This window comes from Macrobrachium nipponense, chromosome 12, assembly GCF_015104395.2.
Source record: "Macrobrachium nipponense isolate FS-2020 chromosome 12, ASM1510439v2, whole genome shotgun sequence".
In the NCBI taxonomy this organism is placed as follows: domain Eukaryota; kingdom Metazoa; phylum Arthropoda; class Malacostraca; order Decapoda; family Palaemonidae; genus Macrobrachium; species Macrobrachium nipponense.
Window position 1 is genome coordinate 32,754,305 of NC_087205.1, and position 23,336 is coordinate 32,777,640.

At 42.7% G+C, this 23,336-nt stretch overlaps 1 pseudogene; it reads left to right on the top strand.

The window, feature by feature from the left end:
- Positions 1-23,336, top strand: part of LOC135224773 (uncharacterized) — a 406,804-nt pseudogene that overhangs the window by 70,799 nt on the left and 312,669 nt on the right.

Here is a 23,336-nt window from a genome sequence, read left to right on the forward strand (position 1 = left end):
ACTTGGAGCCTCCTCTGTTTATACAATGTACTACCACTGCGCTGTCCAGGACTAGCTTTATATGGGAGTACTGGGTGGGCGTAACCTTTTTAGAGGTGCAAGAACACTGCCATTGCCTCCAGTACGTTTATATGAACTGACGGAACTGAGGTGACCAAGTCCCTTGAACCATTTTTGAACCTTGGGAATACCCTCCCCAGCCGCTTAAGGACGCGTCTGTGTGGATGGTGATCCCTGGTGGAGGGAACTGAAGGGTACTGACATTGATAAATTCTTGACTCTCGGCCCAACGGCCGAAGTCGATTCTTTAGAATCAGAGGCACTGAGGATAGTTTGTCCCTGGACTGACGTTTGCTCGCGAGCGCCAGATTCTGGTTAGGTCTTTCAGTTTGGCTTTCAGTTAAGACGTTTGTCACTGATGCAAAACTGGGAGAGAACCCAGGATCCTTTCCTGGGCTCTCCTTGACGCTAGTTTGTGACTTAGAAATTGCTTGACTGACTTTGCTATTTCTTTCCTTTTGGTTGTTGATGGAATCGACAGAGTGTGGGGAGGATAGATTCCATTGAATGCCCAGCCACTGAAAGTTTGACTCGGAGTGAGTCTTGATTTGGTCCTGTTTATCTTGAAGCCTAGATATTCCAGGAACTGAATCACTTTCAGAGTAGCTCTGTTGCATTCCTCGACTGTTGGGGCCCAGATCAACCAATCGTCGAGATACGCTACTACCATAATCCCTTGCGATCTGAGTTGTTGCACTACCACTTCCGCTAGCTTCGTGAACACTCTCGGTGCCACGTTGAGTCCGAATGGAACTACCTTGAAGGAGAATGTCTGGTCTCCTATCTTGAAACCCAGATACGGACGGAAGTGTCTTGCAATAGGGATATGATAGTAGGCGTCTGTAAGATCGATAGAGGTGGTGACGGCCCCACGGGGAAGTAAGGTCCGCACCTGAGAGATCGTGAGCATCTTGAACTTGTCGCAGCGGATGGTTAAGTTTAAGCGGGACAAGTCTAAGATTACCCTTCTTTTTTGTGAGCCTTTCTTTGGCACGCTGAACAAGCGACCTTGAAATTTTAACCTCTTGACTCTGCTATTAGCTCCTTTCTGAAGGAGGTCTCCGCGTACTCTGTCAATTCTTGGAAGGAAGCTGACGGAAAGGTCTGGCTGGAGGTGGGTTCGTCAACCAGCTCCAACCCAGCCCTTTTGACACTATGCTCTGAGCCCATTGGCTGAAGTTCCACCGGTGGCGAAAGTGAAACAGCCTCCTCCTACCTGAAGTTCTTCATTGGTTCTGGTAACCGCCTCGTCCTCCTCTGAAGTGCTTTCCCCTATTAAAGGGGCCTCCCACGATCCTCTCCCACGAAAGGACCTCTTACCTCTGCCTCCCTTACCCGAGCGGTCATACTTCTGAGAAGCTTGACTCTTGAAGGCTTGATTGTAAGCTGGAGAGATGGCGTAAGAGGTGGAGGGCTGAGGCCTGAGGGGATATTCACATCAAAATTGGCTGTGATTGACCTTTAGAAGTGGAGGGTTGGGTGTCTGCACTAACGGTACTGCTGGAACTTGTTGAGGAAAGCGTGGTTGCTTCTTCTGGTAAGGTTGGAAACGCCTGGGTTTCTTTGTCCCTTTCCTTACCTTTAGGAGTCAGGTCTTGCCTCCTTCTAGCAGTAAGGCCCCAAACGATCCTTAAGGCTCTGGTTTAACCTCGTAGCCTCTGACTGGACCTCCTTAACCATAGCTTCTGGGAAGAGATCTGCTCCCCAGATGCTAGACGAGAGTAAAACCTATTCGGTTCATGCCGGATGGTTGCCTCTTGTAGGACATGCTTCCTACAATTCGTCCGAGCAGTGGCAAACTCAAACATATCTGACTGTACCGTTTGAGTCAGGGCTTTGGTCATGAGCTTAAAAATCGGTTCTGATCCATAAGCCATGGTAGCTACCTCAGACATAGCCATAGAATTGATGGATCTGGCTAGTCGCGATTTTGCGTCAAATTCAGCCTGAATAAGGCTATCTGGGAGCTGGGTAGCTTTTCACCAAACTGCTCCATAGCACAGTCCGGTTTGAGTTTGCCAGCTGAGAATGTGTTCGGCAAGTCTTCCCACAATTCTCCAACTGAGGGGAGCAACGGAGATGTGGGATCTGCTTCCTTCAACTGCGGTATAGGTTCCCCCTTCTGGGCCGCTGGGATGGTCGACCTCGCGATCTTGGTTAGGAACGGGAGCGGGGTACTCTCATCCATTGTGAAAATGGTAAAGGGACTCTTAAACGGTTGTATCTTGGTGTTTAGAACAATCCATGTCCTCTAAACACCTGAGCCATTCTCTCTGAGCCTGGGTCTCGTGAGTAGAGGACTGTCTCCTTAGGTACCTTATCGTCCCGCACCATAGCCGAAGGCGTGAGCCTTGCGTAGCCTATGAACGGAGGCTGGAGGTCTTCCGGGAAGAACTCGAAGTCCTCTATTCTTCGAGTCCCAAATTCCGGTATAGAGATGAGGACCGTCCTGGAAGGGGGCGTATGACGCTACTCTCCACGGATTGTTCATAGAGAACTGAGGTAGTTGAGTCATACGGAGGAAGATGAGATCCACTTGTGTTGGACAGTGGAGGAGAGGCTAGAGGAGCTTCTCTAGCCCGGCTATAATGGAGTCCTGGGAAGTAATCCTATCCGACAGACGAGAGATCATTTGCTCCATGCTACTCTTTAAGGACCCAACCAGGTCACCCACCTGTTGCAACAGGCCAGCATTGGAGTCCAAAGCCGGAGACTGCTGCGGTAGGTGGAGGGGAGGCTCTGAATCGGAACCAACGGTAGCGGAACTGGTGACTCTGCCGGAGTGCGAGATCTCTCTCTGGAGGATTTACTCCCTCGAGGACTTAGAGCCGGAGCTAGAAACTTTAGACCTGGTTGCTCCGGGATTCCCAGCCGGAGACTTACACGGGAGGAGGATGAACGCCGAAGTCGTCTTCTTAGACGACGACGACGTCTTAGTCAAGGTCATCACTTTAGTCTTGACCTTAGGTCTAACCGAAAGCGCCAGGAGGAGAATATATTTCGTCACCCAGTAAAGCCTTGGAAGGATGGAGAGGTTGCAGGAGTAGAAGAAACAGTTACGCCCAAGGGTGACCCTTGGGTGTCCACCGTACCTACCTCGACCCAAACAGTCGTCTATACCTACCATAGGTTCAACATTAATATCTAGGGTCGCGACATCCGTAGAGATATCCTGGTCTGATCAGTTAATGAGGTAGCCAGCTGTTGTTGGATGAAGGCGATAGTCGGATCCGCCCTCTACCGGGTCGAGTATCCCGTCGCCTTGCCTCCGGGGAAGATTAATAATGCCAACCGCTTCTCCAGGATGTAGGGCTGTCCCTTGGCGGCGTTTTTCCCAAAACCGCCGACCCAGGCCCGCAGGGTAGCCAGTGCGGTATCCTTACTGTGCCGGAGCCTGGAAGAGAGGGCGTAGTTTAAGATTTAAGAATCACTTAAAACTAAAACTTAAAAGTATAACTTAAATTAAATGCCTTAAGTTAAAGTAAATGATGAAAACTTAAGCGCTAAATAGAAGCGGAGCAGCTACTGGAGATGGAAAACTTACCCCTTCCAAAAGCTGGCTCACCAGATCGTAACATATGGTACACGTCTCATGGTACCAGACCTGGATGTCCCCGAGCGGAGTCGCGCATGGAGCATGGGACCGGCAAACTTCGTGTCCACAAGGGTCCCTGAAGTGTGGCGGAACATCCCGGATGCTCACAGTTGGTGGCCTGTAAGGGGAAGAAAAGGACACATGAGTATCTTAAAAAACATCACTTACAGTCTAAAGGACAGAAGAACTCCGATGCATGCCGGGAGCTCGGAAAAAAATTTGGGCATAACCCCTCCCCGTGCATCGCCTGAATAGGCTATAATCCCGGAAGATCCTGTAAGACATGTAAGGGAGGGGGGATGGTTTTAAGGTACTTAAGATAAACTTATAGATAACTTAAACCTAACACACAAGCAAACCGGGACTAAGTCCAGTGCGTAGCGGAGTGTAGTAACTCAGCAAAACGGTAAGGTTAGCAGAGACCCACTGTATGCTCCGGTCCACCCTACTGGGTATGGACTAACAACTTTCCGCTGGATACCAGGACTCCGATCAGGAAGGAGCCCTAGTAAGGTGGGAAAGGGCGAGAAGGCATACAGGCTCAAGCTAGCCCGGAGCGACAAGGTAGCGCGGAGGGTGGGCAAGGCCAGTACCCCCCACTCCGTACCAACGGCCGGACCGAGAAGCCGGAGAGGTCGAGACCAGTCTGGGTCTGTCCCGACTCCCTAGCCCCTCCGCCTGAGGGGAGAGAGGGAGGCAGGCTGGGTATGTGGAGCGAGCATGGGCAGACCGACCCCCCCCACCCCGCCCGACTCTATGGAAGAGCGGGAGGGGGGGAGATGACGGACAGGCGTCTGGCTGACCCGTGATCACGAAGTGACCACGAGGCGGAAAGACCAAATACGACAACTAAGCCTAGGACAACCACTGATCAGAGAAATGCTATCAGGGGAAGCATACTGAACTGAAAAGCGGTAGCAAATAAAGCCCACTGGGCCAAACCAACTGATCAGAGAGATGCTATAGGGAAGCAACCGAACTGATGAGCGGTAGTATAGGCTCAAAGAGCCAGGACTAGGCTAAGCCAGACGCTAACTAACCTAACAATAATAAAATACACAGTATAAATAAATAAAATGAAAGAAAGAAAACAATATAGCAGGAGAAAAAAAAAAAATCCAGGAGTGTACGACTAACCCGAAGGCAAGTCTACCACTCAAAGCTAGTCAGAGGCCGATACTAAGAACCTGGACTAGGGTCTGGATAGAAGAAGCCTACGTAGGCTAAATACATGCATGCATGACAAACCTGAGTAGACCGTACCCTAAGGTAAAGCGGATAATCATATAGAGCGAAGATAAATAAGGGATGTTCTAGGGTAGGGAGACCAAGAACGGACCCTCACAGGCAGAACCATGCTGCCATGCTTCCGACCCCGAGATCGTATTTATACCTAAAAAACGGCAAATACTGTCTCAGGGCCGGAAAAAACCAACTAACCGTAAATACTGAGTACTTAACTTAGCTGCTGCGATAGCTGCACGCTCCATAATAGAAAATCCAATGAAAGGGCACAAAAAAACACAGAGAGGAAAAATATCACAACCGACTCGTGTGCGCTAACTTGAAAGGATGGCCACCAGAGGCGCAGCAGTCGGCAGCATGGGATGGAGTAGTAGTAGTACGAGCTGCTCACTCTGTGGGTCGGCTCCCCTCTTGGAGGGATTTTGTAGTGGGAGATTTCTATTGGCATTTGGCTCGTGGTAGTGGTCTAACCTCGCCTCAGAGTGTTCATACCGACACCCTCCTGGAGGGTGAGCGAGTCAGTTATACTGACCTTTTTCTATATATCTCCTTTAATACAAAAAAGCAAAATATCAGTGAAACATTATTTCACTAAAGAATCCGTTTATACTGTGCTTAGACTTTAAGTAAAAACCACAGTTTCTCTCTCTCTCTCTCTCTCTCTCTCTCTCCTTACTCTCTCTCTCTATCTCTCTCTCTCCTCTCCTCTCTCTCTATATTTTAAATGAATAAATACAGTAATTTGTGAATACATGGTGTTGCTCCAGGAAAAAAAAGTTGAATTATAGTGATAATTTTGGGTACTGCCCAAAGAAAAATCAGCAAATTAGTGAAAGGTCCCTGAGGAAAAGTGAATAATGTGTCCCACAAAAATCTGCGAGAAAGTGGACTGTGGAAATGTGAAGCGCATAAAACCGGGGCACTGTATTAGGTAAATCATTTATTTATCATAGAAAACAGAGAGAGAGAGAGAGAGAGAGAGAGAGAGAGAGAGAGAGAGAGAGAGAGAGAGAGAGAGAGAGAGAGAGAATTGTCATTTCTATTATATATTTAATATAATTTAATTTTATTAAACCTAATACAGTATTAATCAATATTAATATTTGAAAATTAGTAAATAATTTTTGTATCACCAAAATGTATTTAGTCATGAAAATAACATCAAAATACACTAATTAGTGAATATTTATTGATGGATAAATAGTATGTGTTAATACCAATTGGTTAGAGAGAGAGAGAGAGAGAGAGAGAGAGATTCATTATATCCTTTGACCCCAAGATGGCAGCAATTATTAGAGACTCACTAAATTGGCAACACTCCCCTACCCTTGATATCAGGTTTCATGACATTTGTGACAGCTCCACCCTGGCCCCTCTAAGTCGCTATGCTAAAAGACTGTTTTTTTTATGTAATTCTTACACAATTTTTTAATTTATAAACCAAAATCTTACTAATTCACTATAGTATTTACTTGAATGAATTGATATTACATATTGCTGTTTACATTAATAGTATTTGAAAATTAGTAAATCATTTATTTACCATATAAAAAACACACATCTTAGTAAGAGAGAAAGAGAAAGAGATAATTATCACTTTTATATTTAATATCATTTAATCTTATTAAATGTCATACAGTATTAATCAGTATCATAAAAAAGTATTTAGTCATAAAAATAACATCATAATTAGTGATTTAATGATGGAAAAACCCACAAATGAGTGAGTCCTCCAGTGAATAATTTTTAGACAGGTCCCACAGAAAAATCCACGAATAGGCGAGTCCACGAATCTTGAGAGCGCGAATACATTGGCTGCATTATGTACATTAAATCACTTCTGTTCCTGTACAAAGGGCCCAAAGTTTTAGAAGAGAGGAAGGAAATCTTTTGAATTGTGGGTATATACAACAGAGTCACATTGTTCATCTGTCTCCAAAAGTGTGGCTGTTGACTTTGGATGAAGTAATATATATTAGAACTAAACAATGCCAAAGATCTTCTACATTTACAAAATAGTACAGGTAGTTGCCGGTTATTGGTGATCCAGTTTTATGGCACTTGTCTAGTTGGCACCAAAATGTGCCAATTTCCGGTTATTGACGCCGATAACAGAGCACTGGCGCCCATGCATACCTAACAAAGGCATCATTAACCGGTTATCAGCACTGATAAGCGCTGAAAATAGCTGATTTTCGGTTATCAGCAATTTTTGCTTATCATTAAGGCGTCAGAATGGAACCCTCACCGATAACTGGTGACTGCCTGTATTGTATTTTTGTACTTTAGTATATTACACATTAACCAGTTAAAGTGTTATTGTCTTATGCAGCTGCTTGGATTTTCATCATTTTGATTTTCAAGAAAAAAGTTCATTGTTTATATAAGGTAGTATTGTATTTTACTTTCAGAGGGATTTGAAAATGTAGAAAAGAGAGTGAAGGCTGTTGTTTTTCCCTTTTTTATGGTCTGTGTTGTTGTTATGGTCCTTGGAAAAACATAGGTGATAGTGTTTGTGTTTAGCTTTCCTGTGGTAGCAATACTCTTCATTTTCTTTGTAATTCTTGTACTGGGGTCATTATGACTTTGCATCTTTCCTTTGACACCAGCTCCATTACATTCTGTCTTTAACAGCTCATCTCTTCCAAGTTAATATTTCCTGGCTAACTGTCCTACTTCTTCAAAACTTGAAAATAAATCCTTTTGGGGAAGTTCTGAGTCAAGAGCTGTGGCTCACTTGTCATCAGTTAATAATAATAATAATAATAATACTATGAGAGATATGGGAGACTTAGTTTTCTTTTTAGTTTATTAGAGGGTGTGGTACATCATTTGATTTCTGTGTGAGGGTACAGTTATGTTCTTATTAAGAGTCTTGCAGAGAATTTTTCTCTTGGACCTATGAGCACATGACATAGTACTTACTGTGTTGGAAGCTCTGAATGAAAGAAATGGTTGCAATTATTCTGTTAAGAATTTTAACTGTACCTACCTTATTCACCCTTAATGGACGGATATGCTCACGAGTAGCAATAACAGGTTTTTGGGTGGTGGACAGATTCACTCATGGTGGTAAACAATATTGTGACATCGGTTTGGGGGAATCAGGCAGTTAAGAGGTACATTGCTTCTATAGCTCATAAATTCACTAATGGCAATTTTAAGACTGTCAGCTTGCCAATTCTTGGCGATTCTGGGATTAGCTGTGATTTTCATTTTAAGGGGACATATACTGCCTCTTTCTCTCTCATATGACATCTTTTTATAAATTTGCTCATAAATATACCAAGGATTTGCTGTTGGTTTTTAGTTCATATCTTTTATGGTAGTATGGCAGTTATAAATGTAATTTATGAATGTAATTTTGCAAAGAAAAGTGCTAAGAAATATATAGAAAAGACATGTATAATGCCAAAAAAGTTACTGCATCTTCGTTCTTGGTAAATTTACATAAATATTGTACAAGAAATATGCTCAGAATTCATTACTGATTTTATTTCTTATCTGTTTTGATACTATGTGAGCTGTGATTATAATTTTACAGAATGTACAATAATAAAATTATTTATTGGAAAAATGTGCATAAATTTATAAAATTTATGATTATCTTGTGAGTCCCCACAAGGGGTTGTAAATTGTCATTTTCAACTTCTTGTGGAAGGTAGGGAAAACTTTTTAGAATTTTTTTCTTACATCATGTGCATTTCCAAATCTTCCTCCTTCGATTGGTGTGTTTTTTCTTAAATTGGCGGACCTCTAAGTTTACCTGGCCTGGGGTGCAGCATATTGATTTTTTTATCCGTCCACTAAGGGTTAAATAGATTATATACAGGCAGTCCCCGGTTATCGGCGGGGAATCTATTCCTGACAGCCTGACGATAACCAAAAATCACCAGTAACTGAAAATCAGTTATAATAGCCCTGATCCCTGGTTATTGGCGCTGATAACTGGGGACTGGTGCTGATAAGCAGGGACCAGTGCATTTTGACACCGAAAACCCCGTTATAGTCATCACTAGACAAGCACCATAAAACTGGATCACTGATAACCAAGGTTACTGATAACTGGGGACTGCCTCTACGCCTGAGTTTCCTGATTTTGTATATTCAATTTATGGTAAATGGAAACTTTCTTTTATGTATAAGTTGGAATATAACTTATACATTCAAAACACATAGCATAATGGTGTATTAAATGGAAAGGTATGCATTAATTTCTATAATTTTGTTTTATTGATTTTTAGTTCAGTGGTTATTACAGTTCTTGCACACTGTTTCAAGTGTTTAAATGAAAAGAATTTCAGTTACCTTGATATCAGTTTTTGATAACTGATAGGTTTCATGTCGGTGTGCTACATTCTTTTAAAATTTGGCCTGTATTTTCAAGCACAGGTATCTGTTGTGCATTCATATGCTGTTTTATTTTGTTTGTAAGTATATTTATTGGGGTATTTATTTGGATATTGTGTGGTGAATATGTTAGAACGTCTTACGAAGGCTCGGGAAAAATTTGTAGCACTTTTCAGATTGTGTTGGGAACGATCCTGTAAAGATATGCATCTAACTTGTTACAGGAACTGGATGTAAGTTTTGATGGCCGTTTTGCAGAACTTTGGCGGAAGATGTCACAAAACATGAAGAGTTTGATGCTCCTGAATGCTGATTGTAGTGAACGTAGTTTTCTCAGTTTGCTAAAATCATGTGTCCAGTTAGAGGAGCTAAGACTAAATGGTTTGGCACACCTCCTTATGCCAGGTAGATCAACCTTTCCATATTCCTAACATTGCTTGTTGCTGACATATTTCATTGGGTAGAAATTACTATGAAGAATGTAAAATTTTATCTGTTCCTACACGATATACAGACCATTGGTTCTTTACATTAGGAATTAGCTTTGGCGAAGCTGGAAAATGGCTGCTAAACTTTTGAACAAGGTGGTTAGGCAGTAACTACTGTCTGGTAGGCAGGAATACCCACCTGCCCGGATGTAAACATTCCTGTTTGCTTTTGGCTGTCATGCGATGCATGCGTATTTTTGTGAGCTCTTGCCTGAATGTCGTTAAACTGGCTTTTCCCTGTGGGATCTTTTCTTTTCTTACTTTCATATGTGCTGACTATATACTGTTTGATATTTATAGATATACAACCCATGATTATTGATAGCCTTGTGTAGGATGCCTTCCCCCAGTGTGTGTGTTTCGGGGCCAGTGGCCAAGGGCAGAACATTCGCCCCCATCACATCTTCATGCCCTCTGCTTGTCAGGGCGTGACAATATATCTTTTATGATTATTTTTTGGGTGTTGTTCTTGCCGCATGCGTTGTGGGTAAGTTTGCTGGAAGGAAACTTCAGAAGGTTGTTGAGCATTGTTGGAGGATTTTTGCTTCTGACGGCACCCTTGGTAGCTGCCCCTTCATCCCTGTTTCTCTCCTGGTAAACTTTCCCTATGATATTCTCCACCTCGCCCTCCTTGCTTGCTTGTCGGGCGAAGGTTGGTGGGGGCAGTTCTTGGGCAGTCGTGCAACCTCTTCACAAGGGCCGCCTCCCACTTTATGGGGTAATTACCTTCAGAGCAAGAGGAGTCCTTCTCTACTGATCATTTTTGCTTTTTTTCTTCAGGTTGACAGTTAGCATCATAGGCACAGCAGTAGATGGCTGGATTGTCATTGTTTGTTTTCCTTTCCTTTGGGATTTCAACTTTGACACTCCTGTATGCTGTGGCACTGCCTTGTACATGTAATCTATCTACGCCTGCTGTGCCTCCTCTCTGGATTGCTTCTGTTTCCCTGGCGATCAGTCACAGGACAGCTCCTGTTATGCATCTTGCCCCAGCTGCCCTCTTTACTCCTGTTGCTGTTACTGACATTCCTGTAGCTATTGTCGGCCTGGCTGCTCCTGTATGTTCTCCTGCCGCAGCTGCCTTGGTCACTCCCTTGCTACTCCTGAATTTTGTGTCACTAAGGCCACTCCTGTTGTGCTTCTGCCCTAACTGTCCTGGCAATGTTTGTGCTTCCTCCTATAGAAACTGTAGGAGAGGAGTTCGAGGAAGAAGTGTTGTGAGATGAGCACCTTCAAAGTTATCCTCACCTGCATCTTCTGCTGCCTTTTCCCCTTCTTCCATAGCTCATCGGTTGAGGAAGAATAAGGCTGCTTCTCCCCCCCTAAGAAGCTCCTTCACAGGGCTTCTAAGCGGCTACCTCCTTTTGGGGAGGCTGTGAGTTCTTTTGTTGGCTCTTCTCAGCCTTCAGGCCAGGGAGCCAAATTGTATACCTCACAGGGTCTTGCGTTTTCATGAGCCATCAGGTGTGCAGAGCTTCAGTTTGTGTTCCTGTGGCCAGTTCTTGGAGGACCACTTCTAAGACTGTTGCTGTATTGGGGTCTCAGCTCAACTGAGGCACTCCGAGTGCTCAATTTTGTATGGAGTCTCGAGCATCCTGAACTAGTCTCGGAGAGCTCTCATCATCTTGGCGGGCGAGAGAAAGAGCCAGGACATGCAGTTGTCCCGGCTCTCCCTACCAGTACTACATCAGTACTCAGCCAGGGCCCAGTCTGGTGCCTCAGTCTCTGACCAAACACTTGGTGCTGAGGTCTCGACTGAACACCTGGAGAAACAGTAAGAAGATTCCCTTCAGAAGTCCTACACAACTTCTAAGGAACTGCCTCTCTTTGGGGAGGCAGGATTCTGTCATTGGCTCTAACTGCTTGTAGGGTGGGAGCCGATTCGCATTAACCTCTGGAGTCTTGCATTTTGGGGGTCTTGACAGCTCACTTGGTCTCTGACTGAGCACCTGGTTTCTCACTCTAGACCGAGCACCTGGAGATGCAGTGAAGATCCCTTGAGAAGTCCAACAAGACTTCTAAGGGACTGCCCCCCCTTTGGGAGGCAGGGTTCTCTCATTGGGCCTTCCTGCTAAGAGGTTGGGAGCTGATTCGCATTCTCCCGGAGTCTAGCATTTCGGGGGTCTCGAGGGCATGACCTCTTCAGGCCACGCTCTCATCCTACTTTTAGAAGTCTGCGTCCAAGACTGGTGCTGTGCCTGTCCCTTCTCGGTTTCTTAGGAAGCCAAGAGAAGACTGCTCCTGATGATCATTCTTTTGAGGTTTGGGAGTTTCACCAGGCACTCAGATTCCTTGGAGTCATGAACACTCAGTTGGCAGTTTTTTAGTGCCAGAGATTCTGTATAATCTTGAGTGCTTCCCAAACCAGTGCCATAGGGTTCACTCTTCGGTCTGGCTTAGGCATAAAACGAGAGTAGATGCCGAGACATGTCAGGTGTTTTGACACCATCCCCTGGCTCTGCATGGTCAGGTCCCATCCTTTGTGTCTTGGACCTTAGGGTCTGAGTATGTGGGATAGCAGACACAGAATCCCCCTTTGAGCTTTCTTCTCAAGGGGCTTTTGGCCTTGAAGGAGACTGGAGCATTGGCAGGAAAGTGATAGTTCATAGCAGACAAGAACCACTCATGGTTTGACTTGCCTGCCAAGCCAGGACCCTGGTTGTGTTTGCACAATCAGCTGGGCTTGGCTCGGCTTACTTGCCATGCCAGGACCCTGGTCGCTTTCAAGTGATCAGCTCGACTGGCTTGGCTCATTTGCTGCCTAATTCCCAATCGTGTTCATGTGATCTGCTCAGCTTGCTCAACTTGCTTGGGTCAGCCAAATTGATTGCTCAGTTCTTTCTGAGTGAAATCTCTGCTCTCCTCATGTTAGTGCTTTGCCATGACATAAGCACCCTCCTTACCCATGCTGTTGTCATCACAGGATGATGATCACCCACGATCTACCTCTCCCGCTGGTTCTTCTAGCAGGACAGGTAGGAATATCTTTTCTCTATACTTGTTCTATTGACACTCGATTGTTCCGAGAGGTGCAAGGTCGGACACAGAAAATTTCAATGAGTTTGTCTCTTTTTTTGGAATCCGGCTACGATGGTTAGTATCTCAAGATTGATCCTTGGATCATCTCATCGTACACTCAGGTAGTTGAAGAAAGTTTCCATGGGTCCCGTTGATCTCCCTCCAATGAGAGAAAGTTGAGAGTTTTGCACTCTAGAAAACCTTGTTGGTTTTTCTTTGGGATTTGAATACCCTCGACTTCCGTTCAGCAGAGATCTTTGCACCAATTCATTAGCACATTGATCTTGGGGATAGGACCATGGCTTTCCCTGTGAATCCTCTTCACTGCTTGAAGCCCTTGCTCTTCCAGTAGAGACAAGGGCTTTCATAAGGGTGCCGCATTCCTTGCTTGTAAGGGTGTTCTCAGCTAGATGAATACTTTTTCTCCAGATAAGGAGTTCATTAAGTTTCAAGATGCCCAATTGGCTCTCTTCCCCTCTGTTGCCACTACTAGAGCAATTTTTTTTTTTTTTTATCTCATAGCGGTCCCGTGCTGACGGGGTGGGGTTTCTTCCCTATCAAGTACCAGTCAGCAACCTGTGGTCAATTCTGGACCTAAGGAAAGGGACATTGTCCTTATTCAGATTTCCAGTTTTGTAAATCCTGAAGTCATCTTGACCTTTAGGAATGGACCTTTCTTTGGTTCTGCCCCTCTCTCTTAGAGAATGATGGATACCGCGGTAATCAAGGAATGTACCAGGTTGTCTGCCATATCTCTGGGCAATGGCCAAGACCCTTTGGTCTTTGTATTTGCTTGGCCCAACTCAGCATTTCCTCAGCCCCTAAAAAGTCTCAGCCTTCAAAAGACAATTGTGAATATAGCAAGCCTTCTTTCCAATCAGGAAGAGGGCAGAAGGAAAGAGATAGGAAAGAATGCTTGTAGCAGGAGTTCTCCTACTTCTGGTGCTTGGAAGAAGAGTTATCTATCTAGTCTCTGGACTTGATAACTATATACCTGAAACCCAGTACTAGTAGTATCCTTCAGGTGAGGTACCTGCTTTCTTCTGGGTCTCGGCCATCTTCCATGGAACTTCTGCCTCTTCTGTGTTCTCGTTTTGGGAACAGCCAGTTCGGCTAAGAGCTAGTCATCTTCGGCGTCCTGTTGTCGTGATAGAAGACCCCCTTTGGGATAGCTTTGCCTTTGCTCTTTTCATTAGAAAATGAAGGAGGTCTGCTTCCAGTCTTGAATCCTTTTCCTCTCTCAAATGACGAGGAAGGAATTAGGCTGGTACTTGATCAACAGAGTCTTTGAATATGTCTGTACAGGCAGTCCCTGGTTATCGGTAGACACGGTTAATGGCGATCCGATTTTATGGCACTAGATCGGCAAGTTCCAGTTATTGGTGCCATAATAGAGTTATGCCACCATAACATACCTAAAGGAGGTGCCATTAACCGGATATTGAGCCATAAGTGGCCTAAATCACCCAGTTTCGGTTAATGGCGGTTTTCACTTATCAGCGCCCTGCTGGGAATGAAACCCCCGCTGATAACCTGTAGGACCGTCATCTTCAAGTGTGCAAACCAAGATGATAATTACCTTCTCAGCAACATAATGAAAATGAAGGCAGCCTTTCAGGCCTCCCGAGTGTTTTGGGATTTGATTTTGAGGCACCCATTGGTGTTGTTAAGCAACAACACCACAGTATAGGCATTTATTACCAAACAAGAGGGTTTCATTTACCTCCTGTTTTGGTTAACATACAGGTGCTCAAGTGTAACTGTAGTGCACTCGATAGCTCTATCAGCTAAACACATTTACAGATGAAATGTACTGGCAGGCAACTCACCCTCTGGATTCAAGTGATGGGCAGAGTGCTGCTTCCCTTGCAGAGAGATTGTTCATCGATATTGTTTCTCCTCAGTCGAGGTTTAACTTCTAATGAGAAACCTCTCTGTCTTGCCATCACAGAGACCCAAGGTCTCTGGGCAGCATTTGACTCTCATTTAGGGTTCCTGTATCATGCTCTTCAGGCCCTTGCGAGAATCATCAGACAGAGATATATCTCAAAGACTCCCTATAATTTATGTTTACCACCCAGTACAACAGAAGTCTGTAGGTTTTCTGCTCCATTGCACCTGACCCATGGGCCACTGCAACGACTCAGAATGATTTTCCAGACAAATTTGTTTCCTAATTCATAAGGTGCTCAACATTGTTCACCCTGAATTGAAAATAGATGATGGAAGACTTTGCCTGTCACCCAATTTGCCAGCTCTGCTTTCAAGGTGAAGGGAGGTGTTCCTCCCTGACCCAACCTTCGGTGTCATTGACATAAGAATGGTTCCTCAGGCAGTACAATCTCTGTGTCTGACTAAAAGCATAGGCTTTCTCGCTGAGCAGCAGCAGAAATAGCTGGGTATCTCTCTCAGTGCTCTGGAACATTCCAGGGATTGGAGCTGTCTCACGTGGCTGGTTTCATTGACAGGTCTTTTTCTTTGGTCAGAGTCGCATCTCTCCACTTCAATTGTGAAAGATGTAGGTCCACATTCAGCCTAGTCTTTCACATGAAAGTAGTATTTTTTCTCCTCAGTCATGATTCAACTACTGATAAGAAACTTCTCTCTGTCTTGCCATCTAGACGGTATTTGACTCTTGTTTAGAGTCTCTTTCTCGTGCTCTGCACACGCCCTTTTGTGTGAATCATCAAACAGAGATTTGTTTCTCAAGACCACATCTCTTGTCACTCTGGCACTGGCAAAGAAGATAGATGATTTGTATGGATCTTTTTTATTGTCACCCATCAAAAGTCAGGTGCTGAAATCTTGACTCTATCTCAGATGTCGTAGTGAACTCGGAATCGTTGGGCATCTGTTGCTGGGTTCAAGTCCTCCATGATCCCCTGCTCCTTGGACTTTGTAATCAATGATCCAGATAAATCATTACTTTATTGTGTTAGTGTTTTGCTGTAATTAAATAAAAATGGACATGACATCCTTGACATGGATGTTGGTAACTTTTCACTACAGTGAACCCCCCATATTCACGGACTCTAGATTCACAGGCTCACATATTTGTGGTTTTCGCTGGAATGTATACCCCTATTATTCGTGGAAAATTTGCTTATTCGTGGTATTATTTATGAGAAATATCCACAAATTCATGTTTTTTTTGTGAATTTCATCATAAAATGCACTTTTTTTTATAAAACTTAAAAAACCAGTATGAATATTTTTAGTGGGTTTTTCTTGAGTTTTAACTAACAAAATAGGTAGTTTTAAGCATTTTTATAGGGGTTCCAACTATTTGTGGGTTCTAGCTATTCGCAGGGGTATCTGGTACCCAATCCCTGCGAATAGGGGGGGAACACTGTAGCACTGACTCACCAAGGAAGAAGTGTCTAAGGACATGTCTTTCTCCTGGTTTTGTGATAAGATTGGGAGGAGGTTCTCTGCAGCTGGTGACGTCACCTGTACACTCCCCATGAGAGCTCACAGAATCAGTGGCTTAGTCATCCCTCACATTCTGGAGGAATCTGTCAGTTTGGATACAGAAATGTGTTCTCATCAACCACATTTATGTATTTCTACCTTTGGGTATTGCCCACAAGTCCTTGAAACCTTTTTTCCATGGATGTGTGGTGGCTGCTGAACAGGTTGCGTTTTTACCTGGCTCCTTTAACAGGGACAGGTAGCATCTTGCCAAAGGTGTGGTTCTGGAAGTGAGAAGCATTATGAGAGTTACTGGCTGTTCTTCCTCCTCCTTCCACATCCTCCTACTTCTCTTCCTTCGGGCAGAGAATAGGACTTGAACCTACACTTGCTGGAACTGGTGTCTGATGTGCTAAGTCTGCACATTGAGCACCCATTCTATTTTCTTTGTAGAATAATAGAAGCAATCCCTCTCCTTCCTCTAGTAAGGGGAGGAAGAAAAAAATTGACATTAGACAAAGCCTTTTCGAGAGTTTGCCTTACTGCCTCTGACTATTAAGATTCTTCCCAGCCTATTTTCATATGAGTTATGATTCCTCACTCATTCAAAAAGGTCCAGAAATGTGACAGTTGATCTCACAGTTCTTATACTTCGATCAATATGTCGGAGGCAGGGTACGTATTCCTCACTCTTTCGACCTTGAGGAATACCCTTGTAGCGCAGAACTCTGGTCAGTTCAAAGAAACTCACGAAGATTCTTCACTCCAGTCATTGAGTCTTCTTAATGTAAAGGACCGATGGGTTGTATACAGTCGACCACTCGTATTCGCATTCCTAAGATACGCAAACTCGCCTATTCATGGGTTTCTCTTCATTATTTACAGGAAATTCACCAATTCACAGTATTTTTCACTGAGAAATATTCATTAATTATTGCTTTTTCATATTAATTTAATGACTCGATGCAATTTTTGTGATAAAACTATTAAAATATTGAGGTATAAGCATTGTTAAAGGAGTTTTGTGGATTTTAGCTATTTACTGGGGGCCTGGTATGCATCCCCCGCCAATATGGAGGGTCCACCGTATCGTGTTGTAACAAATGACAATTTTTAAAAGTTAATTGTATTTTTCCTAACTATATAAACCTGAGGTCCTTTACACATTAGGACCACCCCATGCCACCACTCAATCTGAAACCTGAGCCAAAGGGCAAACTGGAATATTTACATTTGGGGAGGGTGGGTTTCCCGCTTACTGCATGTTAGTTACTGCCTAACCACCTTGTTCAAAAGTTTAGCAGCCATTTTCCAGCTTTGCCTAAGGTAATTCCTAATGTAAAGGGCCTCAAGTTTGTATAGTTAGAGGAAAAATACAATTTACTTTAAAAAATTGTGAAGTTAGGGAAAAATACGATTTACTTAAAAAAAATTGTGATGTTAAGAATGCAAAATTTGATGTTATAGTATCTTGTATATTATATTTGTGTATAGTATAGTATGGTAATTTGCTTCATAATGTTAACAGTAGTACCGTATCAGAATTTTGTAGCATATGCTTATAACGTAACTATGCAATGTATGGCTGCTGCAGCTTCTTGTTAATTTTTAAGGTTTCATTCCTATAATTATCTTTTTAGAAGAAGATGTAAAGGTTTAATATTTTATCAAGTCTAATTGCTACAAAAGGTGTGGTCAAGTCTCAAATGGCAATGGGCAATATTATTAATTATGTAGTGTGCATATTAGGCAGGATTTGCAGTTAAGTCTATATTTGTATCTGAAGGAAAATTTTTTCCATCAAATATTATCATAGATCTTGACTTGACTTGCTTGGTATGAAAACTAAAAAAGTTTAATGAAGAATAGTAAATCTTGAAAGGGATCAGATGTTTATGGGTTCTCAGAAGGCACCTGATAGTTCAGACCAAAAATGTACACTTTCTTGTTGATACAATATGAGTAAAATCCTACAATTCAGATCTAGGAAAATTGAATGAAATTAATTTTTTTACTGATTTTCCTCAAGCGTGCTCTCAAAGGTAGTTATGATGAAAAAAAGCACCTCTGTAGCTCAGCCCATGTGACAGGAGCTCTTCCATGCAAGCATATGAGTGTCAGTAATAAACCACCATGGCTCTATTAAATGTCAGAATTTCGGAGGTAGGCAAAGTGATCTTTCATTAGGAAACTATTGGAATCAAAGTGACATCTAGCAGAGCTGTCCTAGTTTATTCATGGCACCAACATTTGGATGGAAGAACTCCAACATAGGCCAGGGGATAACTTAATGCTCCTGTTGGACAGGCAGCAAAACAGCCCTTGTTAGTAGGTCATAAGTTTATAGCTTTGTTACAGAATGGGGATTTTCTCCTTTAGGATTCATTGTTAATAAAAGTATTATTAGCTTTGGAGACACTTACTTTAACAAATATCTGGTAATACCTTTCAGTTGATATCAGCTTTGTACATGACAATGTAAGTTGTGCTCATCTTTTTTCTGAAGGACACATTTTGGAAGCTAGATGCTATTTTGTCACCACCATGCATTCATTATTTTATTTGTTATACCTTTATATTTATTACCTGAATACTATACGGAGCCCATTGTTGAGTCTGAATATCATTTATGCCTGATCAATTTTACTATGTGCATGTTGCATGTCATATTCTTTTCAGTTGTTACATTTCTTGCTTCTGGAGTTATCAAGTCTCTCTAAATGTATACATACACTTTTATTTATTTTATCATTGTAACTTACCCAGTAATTATACAGCTGTAGTTTCTACTTTGATGGCAGCTTGAATGTCCAAATTCTTGGTTAAAACTTCCTTCAGTGTCTGGTAGGTGAATAGGCTCCCCCCACTCACTGGGGGGGAAGAGGAACAACTACACGAAAATACCTCAGTTTTGTTTCTGCCATCTTAGAACTAACTGGTTGTAGGAGAGCATGTTGTTTTGCCATCAGATTTGCTCTTGCTACTTCACTGAAGTGAAGTATTTGGCCTTGTAGCTGCTTTTTTGTTATTATTTTTGATTGAATTTGTTATGGTTTAATCAAAATTTTTATTAATTGTCTAATTCTTGGGTAATTAGTGTTTCGGCCAGCTTTTCTCTCATCAAGAATTGTTGATCTGTAGTTAGACTGGGAGTTCCATAATCTGTTTGCTGGCTTTTGTTTTGCTTTGCTTAACTTGAAAAAATTGCTAATTTGGTTAACTTATTATTATGTTGGATTCAAGCTTAACTAGTTTTAGGTATTGTAGCAAAGGCTGCAATATGAGATTAACCAAAGCTTCTTGTGGTGTGCATACTATTTGTGTTTCTTGCAGAGGAGAGCTAAAGAGGTAAGTACAGTAGCATCTGTTGTTACCTTTCCAATTTCGGATATTTCATGTTTCACGAGTCCGTCTGCTTCTCTTTCACCTGAATCACGATTGCCAGAGTCCGACCGCTTTGCCAGGCTGGAGAATAGGATTGATAAAAAATTCAAGTTGATGGTAAGTACTGTGACCCAATTGGGTAAATCAGTGAAATTCTTAATAAAGTGGGCCCCCGTATTGAAGTTCTCGGGATTCGCTAACTCACCCATTCGCAGATTTTTCTTTGGAACCTATCTAAAAGTAATTAGCGGGAGGACTCGCCCATTCATGGGTTTCTCTGTGAAATATCTTAAAATTATTCTCGGTCCCCCCTGCTTTTCGCGGATGCAAATTTTTTTTTGTATAGCAATATTCTGTATTTTCATGTTATTTACTGTATGTGTACATAATAATATGAAATCATACGGCACTTACTTGTGATTAATGCTGATTATAGATGATGATGATGATATAGCCGTGCAGCCTGATGAATGAATGTACATATGTAGGTATTTTGGGTCAAATGGGTCTGCATTTTGCAGACTGTACATTTTTTTAAATGTTTTAAGATGATTTCTTACACATAGTGTTTTAGGATGATACTAAAAGTAAGCAGACCATATCTAAAACACGTAAGACAACGGGAATAGCAGGGTACATGTTTCTGTTTGCAGCACGCAGTAGTACGTATTTTCATGCATACGTACCAAGTATATATTTGTGACTAAATAAATACATTTATTATGATGAAAAAAGATTTGCATATTGATTTTCAAATATTACAGTTCTGTAATACTTTATCATAAACACAGCGAAATTTTAATAACAAAATTGGGTTTTCTTAAAAGATGCTTCACCCAAGCCAACTTTCCGCAGGTAAACAACTATAATGACGCCAAGAGCCATGGTAAAGTAGTACCCAAACGAAATGATACTCGACACGCTATTGCCAATCCAGGAGCAGCATTCATTTTCCTTTTTGCTCAATGGCTGTACACTTTGCGTTGATTGTTGAGACCTGAGTCCTATCTCGCGAAGATGGAATTGGGGGTATCGTGCATATCTCTGTTATCAGTCTCACTGTGTAGAAAGTTACTGACATACACGAACGTAAACGTGAAGCTGTGTTGTACTTATCAGCAAAAATCCATGTGCATCATGCCAAAAATGGCCCCTAAAAAGCACCCTGCTCCTTTTAAGCTTCTGGCAAAAAAGCTAAATGAAAGAAGACTGTAATGAAGCTCGACTAGGCAAAACTTCTTGATATGTTGAAGTAGGGCAAAAGTTACTCTGCAGTTGGCTGCCATTTTAATGTTAACAAGAGCACGATGAGATATATAAAGGAAAAAGAAGTGAAATAAGAAAGTGTTAGCATGACACACTATGGTACAGCAATGGCTGTGTCTACAGTGAGAGACAAAACAATCGTGAAAATGGAATCTGCACTCACGTTCTGGATCAAGGACTGCAGGTAGAAGAACGTACCCTTTACTTCAAGATTATATGCAAAAAAGCAAGACAGCTTTACCAGCAGCTATCAACTGCTATACAAGGTGGTGAGGAAGAGGAAGCAAAGATGTAGAGACACAGGAAGGCAATGAAGAAGGGGAATTGGAATTCTTGGGTTTCGATGAACCAGCTCCTGAAGAGGTAGAGGATCCACAGCTGGGACCGTTCTCAGCTCCCCAAGGTTTTCAGGCGAGCAAAGGATATGGTTCCACCAGTTTCAGAAAAAGTTCCACCTAAAGTCTGCTTCCCTACATGGGGAAACTTCATCTGCCGACAAAGAGGAGGCCACAAAATATCCTGAGGCCTTCAAGAAAATAATCCAGGAGAAAGGATACCACCCAGAACAGGTGCTCAATATGGATGAAACTGGCCTGTTCTGGAAGAAGATGCTGTCCCGGATGTACCTTATGAAGGATGATGCTAAAGCCTTCGGATTCAAGGCACAAAAGGACAGGTTGACCCTCCTGATGTGCGGGAATGCGGCTGGCTTCATGCTGAAACCAGGTCTTATTTACAAGGCTGCAAATCCTAGGGCTCTCAAGAATAAGAACAAGGTGTTACTGCCTGTCTTCTGGATGTATAATTCCAAGGCTTGGATCACCAAAGTCCTTATGGAGTGCTGGTTCCACCAAAGGTTCATTCCTCAAGTTAGGTAATATCTGGCTGATTTAGACATAGAGTTCAAGGTTTTGCTCATAATGGGCAATGCTAGCGGTCACCCTCTTGATCTTTATTACAAGGGAGTCCAGCTCACTTCCTCCCTCCTAACACCACCTCTCTTGTTAATGCAATGGACTGTGACCGTGAATTTACTCTGAAAGCCTATTGGCATAAATTCACAACGGCCACATGTCTGTCTGTCATCGACCTATCGCTGAAGGACATGAAGAAGGAGACCCTGAATGCCTGCTGGAGTAAGTTGTGGCCAGACTATGTCCATAATTATAGGGGCTTCTCTCCTCAGGAAATCCAGCATTCAGCCATTAATAAGGCGGTCCAGTTGGCGAAAATTCTTGGTGGTGAGGGCTTTGATGATATCACCGAGGATGAAGTCGGCACCCTCATTGATGCCCACTCTGACTCCCTGACAGACCAGGACTTGGAAGAGCTGAACAGGAGCAGGAGGAGGAGAGCAGCCTGACTTTGGAACGCTTGTGCCAAGTTAAAAGAATGATAAATGACCTCCAGGAGTTTGTTTCAACATGGGATCCTTACATGGAATGCTCCTTGAAGTTTTCCAACATTTTTGATACAGCATTGGAACCCTGTAAACAAGCCCTTACCACTATGAAGAAGCAAGGACAGCAGCTGCCAATCACAATGTTCATCACACAAATGGACCCTCCAAAGGCTCCTGAATCGCCTGAAGTAGTGCCCCTTGAATCACTTGAAGAAGTGCCTCCTAGGTCACCTGAAGAAGTGCCTCCCAAATTGCCTGAGTCAGTGCCTCCTGAAGCATCTCCTGAAGGTGAAGAGGCACCCTCAGAGGAGATGTAGTAACTCCTCTGCTTAGCTGTGCAGTCATAGCTTCATTGTCATTCATCATCATCTTTAATCAGCATTCATCACTGGTTAGATTAGATAATGAAATTTTTGGCACATGGCCAAGCGCCGGAGCCATGAGGCCATTCAGTGCAATTACATCTTTGAAAAATAAATACAGTTATAAAATTATAAAACTAAAATTACAAAAAATAATACCACACATACAAACATACACACAACTGATCTAACACACAATTGATTTAACATGCAATTCATTCATTCATAAAAGTCAAACAAGAAACCTAAAACGATGAAAAGAGAATAAAATTATATTTCATAAAAGATTATTATTTCTTAAAAATGTCACAATTTGCTCTGGTTGAGCACCTCCACTTAAAATATTGGCAAGAGTCTTATTTGCCAGCAAACAAGCTCTATGTTCGTTTTCAAAATTAGGTCACTCCACCAAAATATGCACAACAGTCAAATCAACATGACAGATGGAACAGTGAGGAACCTGCCTATCCGCTCCAATCATCATTGGATACCTGTGAGTATATTTAGTGTGGCCAATACGCAATCTAGCTAAAACTATCTCAGACCTTCTATCCATCCGGCTATGAGGCCAAGGATGGATAGAAGGCCTAATCAACTGTAATTTAGAATTATTATTTAAAGTACACCAGTGGGCCTGCCACTGGTCTTTACGGTAAACTTGAATGGAACTTTTAATATCAGAAACAGGGAATTGGAAATGTGCCTAAGCCTAGTTGCAGCCTTAGCTGCAATGTCAGCTCGTTCATTCCCAACAA